This window comes from Schistocerca piceifrons, chromosome 2 (genome assembly GCF_021461385.2).
Source record: "Schistocerca piceifrons isolate TAMUIC-IGC-003096 chromosome 2, iqSchPice1.1, whole genome shotgun sequence".
Taxonomy (NCBI): Eukaryota; Metazoa; Arthropoda; class Insecta; order Orthoptera; family Acrididae; genus Schistocerca; species Schistocerca piceifrons.
The window spans coordinates 105,600,938-105,619,260 of record NC_060139.1 but is presented as its reverse complement, the minus strand read 5'-3'; positions in this window follow the sequence as shown (position 1 = coordinate 105,619,260).

Here is an 18,323-nt window from a genome sequence, read left to right as displayed (position 1 = left end):
TCCGTGTTGGTGCGGGCCACTGCCCTTGACTGTTGTACCCAGATACCTGAACTGCTCAACTGTCTTAAAGGTATATATATGAATTCATGAAATTAATTTCGTATAGCAAAAACGTTGGCTTAACTGAGCAAGAATTACAATTAACGGTGAAAAAATTAACATTCATGGCTGCTTGCCATTTTGTGTTGCACATGGCACGATTAGGCCGTTTTGTGGAATGGTATGACTGTATTGCTGTAAGAAATTGTATGATAAAAATAATTTAGAATACACGATCTTGCGCAAAAATGACTGATACAGTTACGGAAAATTTTCGCAAAGTTGGGAAGCAAGCTGCAATTACTGAAAGCGCTTGGACTAGCGTGCTAATGTAAAAATGTAATGTCTTACCTTGGATCCAAGTATGCAGTGTAGATTCCAGGTTTTATTACCAATTTCAATGGTTCATCTTTTTGTTTTGTCTTTACAAATTTTCAACGGCAATGGCTCTTCAGATATGATCCTATTATCCATGCAACAAGGAAAAACGATGTAGCAAATACAATAAAAGGTCCAGATATGAAGTCGGCAGTTTGATTCTTCTCGCTGTGGCTTTTCCTGTCTGGTTTGTGAATATCACACAACAGATAAATAATAGTAATTATTAATAATAGTAGTGATCACTTTATACGAACTTTACGCGGTTGACAATGGCTTTTTGCGTAAAGTCCGTTCATTGTAAGTTTGAGCGTGGGTGATTCTTTATCGGACTTCGTACATTGAATAATTCCCAAGCTTTGGTTTGACCTGGACCTTTGATATAATCTCTAACACGGAACCTTTAGCTTTACCAAGACGCCGTTTAAGTGGAACAATAGCTTGCAACACAAATGAAACACAAGTTTAAATAATATCACTGTATTGACAAAATACTACACTAAACTGAATAACAGGCACTTACATTAATTCTGTTGCTGTGTGCAACTATGAGTACGCCTAGTGAGATTGTGTCTCAATACATATACGTAACAATGGCGGTGTGCCAAATAATTAACTGCAGCGATGGTAGACATGCGTCCGTTCAGGGCGGCTTACAGAACAAGAAAGGTGCCGTCTTCTCGGCAAGGAAACTGAAGTGCATCATTATTCTAGTGTTTCAGCTGTTGCATGCCACAATCGATACAACCGCTTATACTAATTAATATTTTATGTAATTCATTATTTATATTCTGAACCTGCATGTACGTTTTTGCTATATTTCCACGCCCATCCTACAAATGCGCCTTTAAAGCTCGTATGACCTTAAACTCCTGTGATGCTGACCTGTAATTTAACCATCTCCACCACGTCGTTCGCAAATAACTCTCACAGCCCAAATTCCTCTCATGCCAGATGAGTCTGCTCCTTTGCAACTATCTGTAGCCGTGGTATCCAGTTGCCATTTGACTCTCCGCTAGTGTCATAAGTTTTGGCAGTGAAGGTACGTGTAAATACTTGTTGATTTTATGAAATTAGCGAAGTAAGATGGGTCGAGGTGGAGCGTCACAGAATGGCAGAAGAGCGCAATCTTCTATGGACGCGAATGAACTAGCCCAAATTCCTCGGTGTATCAACATTGACTGTTCAAGGTATCTACAAGGAATGGTGCATGACTCTCTGCGATTTCAAGCTATGGAAGAACAGTGTGTGTGAAAATATTCTATGGGACAAGGACAGTTGACGAGTGTCACGCCTGTCAGATGTCAAACGGTCTGAGGTACAACATAGCTTTTACTTTCGCACGTCGCAACTAGTTTCTGAGAGCACAGTTCGACGAAAGTGACTACAACGGGCACTTCAGAGTCGGGTACGTCCAAAATGGCCGTAATTCACAGCGGCACGCGATCTGTCCATGTTCGTTGAGCCAGACAACACAAAGACTTGGCTCGAAATGACGAGTCACGATTTCGCCTCTTTCCAACTGATGCGAGTCGCCGAGCTCACAGGCGTCACAATGAGGCGTTTGGCCGGCAGTGTGTAGAGGTTATAGCTCAGACCAAACATGGTTCTGTGATGTTTTCAGGGTGGCTTCCTCGCCATGGCTTGGGCCCATTCGCTCACACCACCGTGAACACGATCCAGGACGTTTATCTCGATGTATTCGATTACAAAGTTCTACCCGTTCTTCTACAACTTCATGACAAGTGCGCTTTTGACACTCTCGTCTCCAAAGACTATAGCAGCCGATTTCACAGGGCTGCTTTCATGCGTTACTGATGTAAAGAACACTCAGGCATCTTATCGACCATCTACTGTCGCTACATTACCTGCTCTAAATACATACATAACGAAAAGGTCTGCGACAGTTTGGAATAGCGGATGAACCGTATCAATCGGCATCCCTGAAATTTCGTAGCTCTACCACAGCTAAGCACCAAAGAGTCGCTTCAGCTTGAAATGGCCACCTCAAGAATCTTGGGGACACTCTTCCCCGTTGAAATGAGGCCATTATCCAAGCTAGAGGCGGTGTTAAACGATCCTAGAAGACTATACCTTGCGTGCAAAGATTTTAGGTTAGGCTTTACCGTGACTGTTATTGTCATTTAATGAAACAACAAGTTTACTGTCACCAGTCACTGTTTATTTATCTCAACGACACGTTTCAAAGATCGTACAATGTCATACTAACAAACGTAAATCCACCTGTTGATGGAGGTTTTCGCTTTTGAAACGCGTCGTGGAGGTAAATAAACAGTGACTGGTAACAGTAAACTTGTTTTATTTAATACCTTGTGTGTATTAACAACTGTATAGCCTGCTGTGCTAGCGTGGTGGTACAGTGGCTAGCACACTAGACTCGCATTCGGGAGGACGACGGTTCAATCCTGCGTCCGGCAATCCGGATTTAGGTTTTCCGTGACTTCCCTAAATCGCTTCAGGCAAGTGCCGGGACGGTTCATTTGAAAGGGCACGGCCGACCTCTTTCCTCATCCTTCCCTAATCCGATGAGACTGATGACCTCGCTGTCTGGTCTCCTCCCCCAAACAACCAAGGACAACCTCGATTTCCTTGGATTCACTCTCGTCGGTTCATTTACCGCTCATATAATAAGAAGCTTTCATCTCAGTTTCTCGCACAGTCGCCTTCAGAAGACAGATTTTACTGTACTGCTTTTTGCTGCCAGTAGTGTGTAATCGTTCATACTTAGAGTTGCTTTTCAACAAAACTACGGTGCTCTAGTTTTGGGGTAGTGCACAAATGTAGTAAATCTTAAGATTGTCAATAGTACCGGTTGCACTGGTAGGGAAAGGAACATAAATGACAGAAACTGGGAGCTGTCAACTTCTCTTTGTCTTAGAATAAAATCTTAATTAACATTCAACTTTGCTATGAATACTGTTTACTTTTAAGTAACAGACAGGAGGATAACAGTGCAGAGAAAAAGTGTTATGTAGGTTAATTGGCCCTTTGTATATCCTCACTCAGTTTCTAGATGGTTCACTGCTTCCGGTTTCTAGCAGAATCACGCTGGTGGCATACGCAGCCAAAGCGATTGAAATAAAATAACTCCTGACATACAGGTAACTTGCGATCTTAACTGACCAAAACTACAAGTAAAACTACCATAGTACAATATTACTTAAGACAGTCTACCTGAGCATACAGTAGTTTTACAACTCTATTAATTCAATAAACACGTAAGTTCTTAGACGATTCTACAAAATTCACATGGTAAGATTAAATTAGAAACAAGTACAAAGATGTATGCGAAATGAACAAACAAACATTGGATGACGTGATTGTTTCGCCATCACTCCAGCTTTTCCAACCTGCTTTAGCAAAGAAGGGCGAAAGTTTAAAGTGGAACGTTGCGTCAGTATTATAATTTCAAACCAATCTTGTAAGAAGGAATATCCGTGATACAATTTCCAGAGCCTTCCATTTCACGAGTGTTAAGGAGCGAACTGAACTGCTTTTCTACTTCTATTAAATGTCATATAAACCGATTATTTGAGCAAGTATACCTTCTATAAATGACTTAATAGACTGTTTTTCTGTCAACAAAACGCTACTCAGATTTCTAAGCTTCCGCGGGACTGTGATACAAACTCAGCTTTTCGTTGCGTAATGCGGATTATGTCACACTTCCCTGGCGATTTCCCTCTTCGCCTGGAGTATTTTGGCAGCCGTATTTTCGCGTTTATAGCCGCCCTGGTTGTTGTGAAGGGGCTTGTCGTATCCGGCCGGCGTGTAACTGCTAACTGGGCTAATGATTAATTTATTAAGGCCTGTTCACAGTTCCCGGCTGGGAGACTGTCGCAGCCGGGCGACCCATTTTTGGAGGGTCGCATCGATCGTCACGCAAGGCCAGGTCAAGGCTACTCACAGTTTCCACAGGGACAGAAGGAAGGAGGCGAGCTCATCTGCTGTATTCTCTATAAACACCTATCGCTGTAAAGACTCTTAAGTCAAAGAGTGCTGGAACCACGTAAGAAGAAAGGGGAGAGTTTTTGACACTTTTCTTTGTAAGGTGCAGAGTGGTGAATAACACGTTAAGCGTCGTTCAGACACTGTTTCTTAACTAATGATTTTCTTCCTCTAATTAGTTACTGAACTAGTTACATGCTCGTTGGGTCAACTTACACGACAGGCCTGTATCGTAATGGTATTAAAAAAGTCAGTTACATAAATCAACAAATTTTCTATTGATATATGGCTGAAGGCTGATCACTGGCAAATGAGTTCAAATAACAGAAACAATACACTGATTCATAACACAAGTAGAGCTGTGATTCTTTTGTACAAAATAAGCTCACGTTCCTAAAAAAATTCCTTTATTAAACAGAAAGTGTATTCAAGAAAGAACTTTTTTAGCTGACTTTTAAACTCAGGCTTACTTTTTGTCTCATTTCTTCTAGCACTTTAACTATGGATATCGTTATTTCTTGTAAACTATAGTGCAATATTTACAGAAATATTCGAGAAATGAAGTACGTGTTTCTAAGCTGTATTAAAAATACAAGATGTTTAAACGTTTGTGTACAAGACGATCGAGGATGAGCCCAATATATTATTGTATTTTACGGCGTACTTTTGTTAAATGTAGGCATTCTTTCTTTAAGATGAATTACCCGAGAATAGAATTTCCTATGACATTAGGAAATGAAAATTAGCGAACCGTATTAATTTACTGATTTGTCTATCTCCAAGGCTTGGAAGATCAAAGGAAGTGAAAAATAGATAGAACTGATTCGTTTAAGAAGCCTTTTAATTTGTTGTTTTCTCACCCTTTCAGTTTAAATTGTCTTCAATGCGCGCAAAATTTTTAAGACTCTGTCTTCCTCACTAATTTGTGCCCATGGTTCAAATTCATTACGTGATGTACACAAGTGAATATCCTGGATTTATTGAAATTATGTGAGAGATTTTTTGTAGAAATCTAGTGAATAATTTGCCTACACACACTATTTACAGTTTCCTCTGTTGCTGTATATCTATTGGGATTGATTACAATACGTTTTCCATTTGCCACAGAGTTAATGCTGTTTATTCAGAACAAAAAGGGAGCAACATTGAACCTTGAAATCGATTAACGATTTTCTTGAAAACAGGAAAATATCTGCAGTCCACAATCGATGAATTATGAAGGACAAATTTGTTTATTATTTTTATTAAGTATAACATGAGCCTATTGTTAGCTATACTAATGATGATCGAAGTAGAGAGGGTGTAAAGTTTATACTGGCAATGGTAAGAAAAGCGTTTCTCAAGAAGAGAAATTTGTTAACAACGAATATAGACGTAAGTGTTAGGATGCCTTTTTTAAATGTATTTGTTTGGAGTATAGTCACGTGTGGAAGTGAAACACGGACTATGAACAGTTTAGATATGAAGAGCATTTAAGCTTCTGAAATGTGGTGCTGTGGAAGAATGCTGAAGATTAGAAGGGTAGATCATGTAATTAACGAGGAGGTACTGAATAGAATTGGAGAGACAAAAACTTTGTGCCAAACTGGACTAAAAGAAGGGATCTGATGATAGCACACACTCTAAGACGTCAGTGTATCACGAATTTAGTATCTGAAGGAAGTGTGGAGGGTGGAAATCATGGAGGGAGACAATAAGCAGATGCAGCTGGATGTAGTTTGCAGTAGTTATTCGGAGATGAAGAGGATTGCGCAGAACAAAGTAGCATGGAGAACTACTTCAAACCAGTCTTCGCACTGAAGACCATAACAACAAGATCCGATGATCCCATAAGCCTCCCTTTGTGTAACTCAGTTTGTGATGTGGGCATGTAATGTGTCCTAACCTTCTACGATCATGTCTATTTTATACAGATGTATATTAAATAGCCCACTGATGTAAAGTTTCGGTGATTGAAATCTTACCAAAGGAAGAAATTATGGATAAAGTTATATGCATGTGAGGCTCTGTGTATCCTAGATCATATTTATTTCCCTATTTGACTAACGTAAAACTTGAGCACTTATTTTCAGAAATCCCTCCACGTCCTGTCGACGAGGATGTCGTTAAAGACTGAGCTCGCTTTGAGGGAGGATGGGGAAGTATTTCAGCTGTGTCTTTTTGTAAACTCAACACCGCTATTTGCATTATACGACATAGTGAAACGAAGGAACAACTTAGTATGGAAACTGGACGGGGATTTGATCTGCGGTCTTCCCATCTAAGAGTCCAGTGTATTAAACACTGAGCAACTATATTTTGTGAGATGTTTGGAGTGTTATCTATTCGGATAATAGTTCTGATTACCACATCGGCTTTCTGCCTCGCAATTCAGAATTATGAACGTGTGTTGGTTCGGAAAAGATACACTTTTTTGTGTCAAATTTGTTTTTATACACGTCTCCAGTACTGACGTAGTGTTCTTACTCTTTTTACCATCATTTTTAAACTGTGGACATTGGATGTAAATAATTTCTCGTCAGATAATTTCGAAGAGTTTTAGTTTTATTGCACCTGAGTTTTATTGAAATTTTTTTGTATAGAACTAGAAGTGTTATTAATCCTAAAAGAGGGCTTTATTATTTTCGTGCAGGGCTATTTGTAAAGTAAAGGCCGATTGGTCGCGATGTGGAAACCACAGGAAAAATCCAATGAAGCTTTGCACAGAGTAGTTGGGGAGTGTTTCTAGTATTCGCGTAGATGGCGTCACGTCGCTCTTCTCAGTTGTGAGTGCACAGTGAGAGCGTAAAGATGACGACAAAATAGTGTCTTCCGCCAAGTATGGCCGCCTGTCGATAGATTTCACCTGATTTCATGCAACCCCACATAACGTAACTGTAATTCACTCCCATCTTCTACAGAGTTCTTGGCTGCACACTGCAGGGGAAATGAGGAAGCCACTGCATCCTTTTCGATGGGAATTGTTTGATCACGCACCATACAGCCCGGACTTGGTTCCTTCTGCTCATATGAACCGCTGGCTATGTAGACAACATTTTAGCGGAGACAACGAGCTGCAGTCCAACGTAGAAAATTTCTAGGAAGCTTACGAGGCTGCCTTCTGCGACGAGCATATTGGATAGTTACAACAACCCTACAACAGGTTTCTAAATTGCAGCGACGACTATATAGAAAAGAAGGTGGAAGGTGTAGGCAACAACTGTAAATAAAAAAGTTTTGTTTCTCACTGTGGTTTCTATTTCGCGACCGATCGTTTCTTACTTTCCAAACAGTCCTTCCAATTTTTTGTGTTATACAGGGTGTTCAGAAAAAGTGTCAAATACTTTGAGAGGTAAGAGTACTCACCGAAACAAGAAATGTAAGTCCAATAAACATGGCTCCGGAAATGCATGTTGTAGTTGTTGTCTTCAGTCCTGAGACTGGTTTGATGCAGCTCTCCATGCTACTCTATCCTGTGCAAGCTTCTTCATCTCCCAGTACTTACTGCAACCTACGTCCTTCTGCATCTGCTTAGTGTATTCATCTCTTGGTCTCCCTCTACGATTTTTGCCCTCCACGCTGCCCTCCACTGCTAAATTTGTGATCCACTCATGCCTCAGAACATGTCCTACCAACCGGTTCCTTCTTCTTGTCAAGTTGTGCCACAAACTCCTCTTCTCCCCAACTATATTCAGTACCTCCTGATTAGTTATGTGATCTACCCATCTAATCTTCAGCATTCTTCTGTAGCACCACATTTCGAATGCTTCTATTCTCTTCCTGTCCAAACTATTTATCGTCCATGTTTCACTTCCATACATGGCTACACTCCATACAAATACTTTCAGAAATGACTTCCTTACACTTAAATCTATACTCGATGTCAACAAATTTCTCTTCTTCAGAAACGCTTTCCTTGCCAGTGCCAGTCTACATTTTATATCCTCTCTACTTCGACCATCATCAGTTATTTTGCTCCACAAATAGCAAAACTCCTTTACTACTTTAAGTGTCTCATTTCCTAATCTAATTCCTCAGCATCACGCGACTTAATTCGACTACACGGATATGCATACTTTTTACGATAAACGCGTATTTTAGGGAGTGGCTCATCGTGGCGTCTGTTCATGACAATGCACCCTTCTGCCCTCCAGCGTAAGGAATGGCACAGCCTTTGCAAGATACCAGGTTGTTGTTGTACTTGCTTGCACGCATTGACGGCGCGACCCTGTAGTGTCCGCATATCGTTGACGGGCGCCCCGTAGTCCAATTCCTTCAAGTTTCCCCATAACCAAAGGTCTAGGGGATTGAGGTCTGGGGAACGTGCAGGACAAAGTGTGTGTCAGATGTACACGCACATTATACCGATAGGGAGCTGGTGTGCCATCATGTATGAACCATATACGTATTCGCTGCAGCAATGGCACAGCCACCGGCAACATAGACAATTCATTAATGAGAAAGCCCAGATAATGCGCCCCAGTTAACCTTTGTGGTAGCACGTATGGTCCTATTAATCTACTGCCAAGTACGCCTGCCCATATGTTGATTGAGAATCGGTGTTGATGCCCTCTTTCCTGGATTGCTTGGGGATTTACATCGGCCCATATATGCTGGTTATGGAAATCCACAATACCATCTCTTGTGGATCCTGTCTCATCGGTAAATAAAATCTAGGGTGTGAACATTGGATCTGCAGCACACTTCTGCAACAGCCATCGACAGAACCGCCGTCTGCCATGATGACCCTGTGGCCTTAGGGCGTGAATGTGCTGTAGATAATATGGCCACAGCAATTCTTCATGTGTACCCACCAGATAAGAGAGTGAAACGCACCTTCTGCTGATGCTAACCGTCGCACACTGGTTCCAGGGGTTTCTTCCACTGCCCGTAGCACACTCTCCTCCATGTCAGGCATGTGGACTATGTGAGGACTTTCACCGTCAACCTTCCGAGGTGCAAGGGTATTTGGTCCCTCAGACGTTGGAAAAGTACGCCGAACAGCTTCTCAGAGGGCACTCTGCAATGTGGATATTACTCAGCGTAAAGGGCATGGGCTCGCAGGCTTCGTCCATTTACTAAACCATAGCAGAATATTATGTTCGCCGTTTCACTTGTCAAGTAGTAGGCTTCAATTGTTAACAAATGACGGAACGTCAATGCAAAAACAGTGCTAGTCTCCCCAACCGAGCGTCGCACAGCCCTTCCTATAACCACGCCTTTATCTCAGAAAGTATGCGTTTCCGCACCCGTGTTTACTGGACTTATTTTCCTTGTTTCGATGTGTACTATCACCTCTAAAAGTATTCAACACTTTTTTAACACCCTATATAAGTTTACAATCATTAGTTACAAGTTGTCTGCAAATAACTCTCCCATCATGATTGATACGTAATGACGTGTGCACACTGCTTAAGAGGAGAAGGAAAAGAAAGGCTGGTTTTAGATACGATGACTATACAGGAAGTAACAGTCGTTCCTCGACCCAGGACGCATCCAGCGGTTGTAGCGTGTGGTCTGCCTCTCTCCTACCTTGCTTTCTGTATCTCGTTAAAATGTGCACTGCACTGAAATATCCTGCCAATTGTGAGGTGCATTCTGTGATTAGGTATTTTTCGGGAAAAATCTGCAAATAAATAGAAATTTATAGCGATCTTTGTGATGAATACAGGAAAGGAATAACGAGTGGGAACCAAGCGAGGCCATGGTGCACTGATTTTAAAAATGCCCGAACCAATGTTGACGTTGAGGACCGCAGTGGTAGGCGTAGCTTTGTGTCTGACAAAGGCCGCCCGGAGTGGCCGTGCGGTTATAGGCGCTGCAGTCTGGAACCGAGCGACCGCTACGGTCGCAGGTTCGAATCCTGCCTCGGGCATGGATGTATGTGATGTCCTTAGGTTAGTTAGGTTTAATTTGTTCTAAGTTCTAGGCGACTGATGACCTGAGAAGTCGCATAGTGCTCAGAGCCATTTGAACCATTCTGTCTGACAAACTTGTGATGAAACTCAACGGCAAAATGAGCGAAAATCGTGTTAGTGACTACAGATCTTTTGCAACAACTTCCCTTAATTTTCGGTGTATTGCACATGAAAGTGTGGCGGAGAAAATGGGTTACCACAAATTTTGTGCTAGGCGGGTTCCCAAAAAGACCACAAAAAACAGAGACTGGTTTCAGCACTGACCTTCCTTGAAGATGACGAGAAAAATGGTAACAAAGTTATCGATCGTATGGTAACTGGGGACGAGACTTGGGTGAAGCATGTCAGTTGTGAAACGAAAAGACAATCGATGGAATCGGGACACACACATTGTCTCAAGAAACCAGGGCAGTGTTGCAAACGCTGTCAGCAAAAAAATTCATGGCTATTGTGTTTTGAGACTCTAGGGGAGTGATTCTCGTTGATGTCCTTGAACGTGGCACAACGTTTAACTCAGAGGTATTGTCAAACACTGACAAAGTTAAGGCACACCATACAAAACAAGCACTGGAGAGAACTGGTGGCAAAGTTTTGTTTTGTCACGACAGTGCATGCTTACATATGACCAGCCACACCTGAGAACTCCTGTGGGGTTATGGATCAGAGGTGTTTGACCATCCACCACACAGTTTGAATTTGGCGCCAAGTGACTGCTATCTCTTTCCAATAATGAAGAAATGAGTAGGAGGGCAAAGTGGGTTTTGAGCCACTTGGTTTGTGGGTGTTGCATACATAAAGGGGCATGCATACATTCAGAGGCAAAGCTATTATTATGCTAATTGATTTATGAACCCCTGGGTGTCGATTTCCGACCCCTGGAGATAATGCATTCTGTGGACAAATCATCCAACCTTCCCCTCCTCCCTCCCTCCTCTCTGGGAAAACCCCAAATCTACCCCTCACTGATACAAGAACACTTTTGATATCAAATTAATTCACTAATTAATTAATTTGATCAATTATGTACCTCTCCCTTCCTGGAAGATCGTTCAGCCCCCCCCCCCCCCCCTCTGCCTTCTCCCATCTGGAAATTGGAAGAGAAAAGACTCAGTCCGTGCTGAGCTGCTGGAGAGGAAAGGCATAGTGTGGTTTATTATCTTTGTTTTGTGTGCTGCTATGTTGGAAATAACTGGGAAAAGCCCAGACCCTCCTATCTCTTCCACTAACCCCATCCCCCCACCTGGAGAAATAGTGTAAAATGCTCAATCTGTGCTGAGCTAATGGGTGTGAAGGTGCAAATATTACCCTGTCTACTTCTAATACATATTCGACAAGCCGCTGTACAGTGAGTGGCGGAGGGTACATTGTACCACAATTAGTTGTTTCCTTTCCTGTTCCACTCAGGGATAGAGTGAGAGAAAAGTGACTGTCTGTATGCCTCCATATGAGCCGTAATTTCTCGTATATTATCTTCAAGGTCCGTATGTGAAGTGTAGTTTTGGCAGCAGTAGGATTATTCTGCTGTCAGTTTCAAATGCAACTTCTCCAAATTTTCTCAGTAATGTTCTTCGAAATGAATGGCTTAATCACTCCAGGGATTCCCACTTGAACTTCAAAGCATATCCTTAACAACTACATGCAGGTCGAACCTGCCAATAACAAATCTAGCAGCTCATCTCTGAATTGCTTCGATGTCTTTTTACAGACATCCCAGATACTCATCAGTACTCAAGAATCGATACAGCAACTAAATGTCCAAATTACATAATTACACTGATACTGATGCAGATTGGAGGTGTTGTCTTGTTGGAAAATTTTCAGGTGTGTGCTGACCTTAACATGCATGGATTGACTGAGCTAATGCTCAATGCCACCACCAGAGGTATTCCTCCCCCCACACCTCAACCCCTACCTCCCTGCCCTCCCAGAAAAACTGGTGGGAAAATCACTCACTCTGTGTTGAGCTGGTGGACTGAAAGGACCACACTACAGGAAATTCAATTACATTGCATAGGGTATAATAATATTTTGTAAAATTAGCTTTGCATACCAATTTGAAGGGGTTGAATATCTTTATTGGATCACTTTATTTGGTGGGTAAAGCTAATAATTCTTTGCTGTTTATTTAATTTTGAAAGATGCAGATCTTGTAAAATACATAGTAAGAAGTAATTAAATACTTAAGAGATCGCTCTTTTCCAATCATGCAAGGAATACCATCATGAATCCGGCAAAAAACACTCACCACTGGTAAACATTTGAGCTGCACAGCAAAAGCGCTAAAGGGGCCTCGCTGCCAGAGCCATGACCTGGCCTCGCAACAATGGATAGGGGCCCAAACACCGCAGCACCTGCAAGACTCAGCTAATCTCCCGAATAAAAGCATCAGGTGGCAGTTTCCCTTTGATAACAGACTCACTACCTGCCTCTCACTTGCTCTCTGTCTGCTCCCCTCTTTCTGTTTCTATGTTGAGTGGCTATTTCTTAACCAGCGAGCATCTGTCATGCACCACTAGAAACCATAGTACCACTCTTTTGTCCTAAACAAAGAAGCAGATACCTGGTAAACCACCAGGTGTGGATGCCTTGGATATAGGTTCCACACTCTATCAAACGAATTCAACAATTAATTAAATCGATGTTCTCTATGTGGGACAGTTCCACCAAGCATCCTACTGGTGGATACTAGAACTGTATATTTGGTGGGAAATTCTGCGGCTATTTAGGAATTGATCCCACAAATGCCCAGTTTCCAAACCCTACTCTTACCGCTTCCAGATTTTTTGGCTCAAATGGCTCTGAGCACTATGGGACTCAACTGCTGAGGTCATTAGTCCCCTAGAACTTAGAACTAGTTAAAGCTAACTAAACTAAGGACATCACAAACATCCATGCCCGAGGCAGGATTCGAACCTGCGACCGTAGCGGTCTTGCGGTTCCAGACTGCAGCGCCTTTAACCGCACGGCCACTTCGGCCGGCCCAGATTTTTTCCCTACCTCCTACTGGTGGATATTGCCACAGTTAGGTTGTTTGGCAGGAAATGTATTATGCTGGTGATAACTGAGATTTGTAAAATTTCAGATCAGTTGCACCATGTTCTTAAACTATTTGTGCAAGGGTTACGTGGATGTGTGCTCACAAAACCACTGTGAGACACAACAAACTGATCAATAGGGATTTCTACATGTCAGCTGAAAGTGGTGCTGTACAAAACGACAGTTGTAATTTAATATTTAGGCTGGAAACTATGGCATTATGTTAATGAAGTGCCCAACCACTACAGATCTGCTAAATGTTTTTTCTCTTTTTAAAGGATTGTAGAATTCCTAAGTTGATTTTCGCTGGAGAGGATAAGGGAGGAGGAGAAAGGGTCTACTGCATGATAGGGTAGTAACAACACAAATGCCAATTTAAAATAGACTCCACTGGAGCACTAAACATATACACTTAAACCATGACCCATTCCATAGTAGAAGCTTCAGCTAGATTTTCGAGACTTCAGAAACTTTCTTAAGCCACAGCAGCTCATCGACCATGGCAATAGCTGCATTATCACATCTGTGCATCCACACAACAACGGTTCCAGGTGCTGAGAGGTCAGAGAGAGTGCAGCCGTAGCCACCCAGCCGTCAGTCGATCAATTTACATGGGTGTGGGGGAGGAGGGGGAGGGGGAGGATCGTCAAGCGAAAATGCGCACCATATTGAAAATCATCTGAAATTTCGACAAAAATTGGAGAATACACGCGCCATATGTGACTGTGGAGGCTTTCCAACGTATACTGAGTATTGTTTCGCTATTAAGTCGCCCAGAGGGCACCGTGAATGTGGACGCAAGCTATATCATTTTGTGGCTGCACGTCCGCCAAATCAAGCTTTAGGGAGGGCGACACCGACCTCAGACCGGGAGTCTTGCCAATCCCCAAACAATGCATCAGCCTCCAGCTACCTCTGACACACACCAAGAGGAATCATCCTAGGCAATCAGCCACGTATTTATGAGTATAATTATAACATAATATTACGATTTCGGCCGTGTGAGAACAGAAGAGTGCTGGAAATGTCTCCTCATAGCGAACATGGCTCTGGAGATATCAGTCTCCCATGTAAATTTATATTTCTTTTTGACTGCACATAATTTTCCATGCAATATCTCTCATACTCCTTGTGGCTGTCGATATGTCAAAATCACGATGTTCGACGCCAAATACATACTCCCCCCCCCCCTTTTGACCAGGCCCCACCCATGTACTTTTTCTTAAGGAAAACTCACAACAGTAGCTTTATGCTCCAACAGTGTAATATTTCCGGTTATCATTTGTATGTGTACAGCGTTGGAAAAGTTTTGGTATTATCAGACTCCCACACGCTGGCTATGTCTCTAGATTCTCATTGGTTCTAGGAAATTATTTAACATTTAGGTCTTTCAGCTAATCAGATTTAAGAGCAGAAAGCAGGTATTTTGAATCAGCGCTTTCGGATGGTGCTGCATCCCACCAAAACTCTCTCAAACAAAGCACAGGGATCCAGCAATATGTGAAAATCAACAGTGCTCTCACGAACAAGATAGTTGGAAAGACATCACCGATATGCACTGGTGTACTGTAATGAACACCACAGTCGAGCAACATGTGAGGATTTACTTAGGGAGCCAATGAGAGGAAGTTCTGTCTATTCATGACGTTACAGCCATATTGCCTGCCCTGCTTCTACGCTAAAGCAGATCCAGTTAAATCCTTGCATTGGTGTATTGTGTAGGTGTTTATGAAGAGAATCTACCACCCCTTACGTCTAATATATTCGGCAATGCACTGAAAAAATGGTTCAAATGGCTCTCAGCACTATGCGACTTAACGTCTGAGGTCATCAGTCGCCTAGAACTTAGAACTAATTAAACCTAACTAACCTAAGGACATCACACACATCCATGCCCGAGGCAGGATTCGAACCTACGACCATAGCGGTCGCTCGGCTCCTGACTGCTTCGCCTAGAACCGCACGGCCACTCCGGCCGGCAATGCACTAAAACCACAATACCCAACTTCAATGCACTCCTCCCCTTTATGACTATACATAAGTAAATTTTTCAGGAAAGTAGTCTAATCACTTCACTCATACATCCATCCACAGTAACGATACGTTCTAAAAGCATAACATTCCCGACAACTAGCGTGATTATCATTTATAGGTGTATAGCGTCCGAAAAGTTATGGTATGTCCACACTCACACTAGCTGTATGTCATTTCGCATGGCCTGCCATAGCTCCCCTTTAAGATCCAACAGCACTGTTCAATAGTTATAAGGCTGTCTAGTCATCCATCAGTCACTGACTATGTCAATGGCTAACACAATGAGAGAAATAGCACACTAACTTACGGGAGGAAATTCACAGCCATGCATAGTATACGTATACTACACAAAGAAATTCAGAAGCGGAACACCTACAATTCATATATATCGAGTGACAGTCTACATACATCCCTCTGTACATATCCTAATCTCCTTTATCATATTCCTATGGTTAGTACTCCAGAAATACGACAGTGTAATGGCGTCAGAGGCTTTATTGACAGCACAGTGTCTCTATCTTTCCCTCTCTCTCCTCGTTAATTTTGTAACATTCAACAGAGTAAAACTACAGACTATAAAAACGTTGCTAATGTTGCTGGTAGAGAATTCAGTAAGAGTTGGCCGCACCTCTCTTCTGATACACCAGAAACAAATACCATATGTGTGGTGACATCAACCATATGTGCAACCCATTTAAATATTCATATATTGGTCCACCAGAGCACGTGGCCAGTGATCGAAGTCGCTTCCATGGACCTCTGTGTAAAGTTTTGTCACCTGTGCTGGAGGAAGACCATATCCCACAGATTATCAATTACAATTGAGGGTTCTTATGCTGTTTCATAAGCAGTCTGACACACTTTTTTCTGCTGTAACACATTAAAGCAGTGTATGACTACAGCTGTGTACACAGTGAAAAACTGAGCTCTGAGGCAGGTGCTAAATCGACATTAACATATTTCGATCCATTGGCTCTCACAGAAAGCTGGACACTGCATGGTGTAAACTAAGTTGCCTCCACAACACACAGGGTTGTTGAAATAAAAGACAGAGGTGGTGTTTCTTATTGATAAATATGTGGAAGACATCGCAACGTATAGAAACTGGGAGAGTTTGCTACACTGGTGGTGGTAGTAAGTTCCTAACAGACCAAGCTGCTGAGGTCATTGGTCTGTAGTCTTAAACACTACTTAATCTAACTTAAATTAACTTACACTAAGGGCAACACACACACACACACACACACACACACACACACACATACACACACACACACCCATGTGTGAAGGAGGAGTCGAACCTCTGTTTGGGGGAGCTGCTCAAACTGTGGCAAGGCACCTCAGACCATGCAGCTACCCTGAATGGCGTGCTACGTTGCGGAGCATTTCCAAACAGTTATCCACAGGTGATGACCTCTACATTTAACCTCATCTTAGACAGTGACAGGATAGCAGATGTCACAGTGTTCCATTTTTGAAGAGACCAAGAACATTTATTTCTCGTACTGGCGGAGCATATTGGGCCTAGGTATACAATCACTGTTCTGGAGTCCTAGCTGGTGGTCATCCTGACCTCCAAATCTCTGGACATAGTGTTTTTAGTTTTTATGCCTTACAGTGCATAACCACATGTGGAACAATGTGTTTTTGCTCGACCTAAGCCTATAGTATACGAATAGTGTGCACCATCAGTTGTCACTCCCAATGGTGATGGATTGGAATCATTTTCACAAATCCAGGTAACCATGTAAGTACACTAATCCCTCCATATTTTTGTAATTTTTTCAACAGTTTTATGTATTTTCCATCAATTTTCGTAACTTTACAACTTTTCCATACTTTTAACCACTACCCAATTAATTGAGGGCCAAACCACCACTCTTCACGAGTTTTCACGCATTAAAGCCGCCCGGCGTAGCCGAACGGTCTGGGGCGCCTTGTCACAATTCGCATGGGTCCCCCCATCGGAGGATCGAGTCCTCACTCCGGCATGGATGTGTGTGTTGTGCTTAGCGTAAGTTAGTTTAAGTTAGATTATATAGTGTGTAAGGTCAGGGACTGATGACCTCAGCAGTTTGGTCCCATAACACCTTACCACGAATTTCCGATTTACTTCGTCATTAAAATGTCTCATCATGTCGATCTCGTGATGCTGTCAGCCAATGACATTTCAGGATGATTCTCGATTTCTATATCATTATTGAACCACTCCATGCATTACTCTGCAAGTGACATATATGAATACATGTGGGCCGCACAGGATTAGCCGAGCGGTCTAAGGCCCTGCAGTCATGGACTGTCGGCTGGTCTCGGCGGAGGTTCGAGTACTCCCTCGGGCATGGGTGTGTGTGTGTTTGTCCTTAGGGTAATTTAGGTTAAGTAGTGTGTAAGCTTAGGGACTGATGACCTTATCACTTAAGTCCTATACGATTTCACACACATTTGAATATTTTGAATACATATGGACATATCACAAACCATGTTACACTGCCTACATCACATGACACTGATTCTTAGTGTAGGAAACAGCCATCAGCAGAATTGAGGTGCAAGAATTGCTTTCCTTAGCCGAAACACTTCATAAATTCTATAAGACATTTTTCGATTTCCCACCTCCCCCTATGTGGATGAGTGTCATGGTGTATTCTGCATTCATCGGAAAAAGCTGGAGATTGAAAGATCTCACTAACACCTTTGATAATTACCACCCCAACAAACGAATCAAAACCATAACAGCACCGTGTCCTCTATTTTGAAACAACGTGCCCCTTCAGTCTCCAGTTTCACTATGAGTGCTGCATGGTACACAATCTCTCAAGAAGCATCCATGCTTCTTTTTGGTGTATGGTAGGCACAGTCTTGATGCATTTGAGATTGTTGTGGTGATATAACAGACCGTTAAGAAGAAGAAGAAGAAGAAGAAGAAGAAGAAGAACGCCTGGTATTTGCGTAATGAAGTGCCAGATGGAA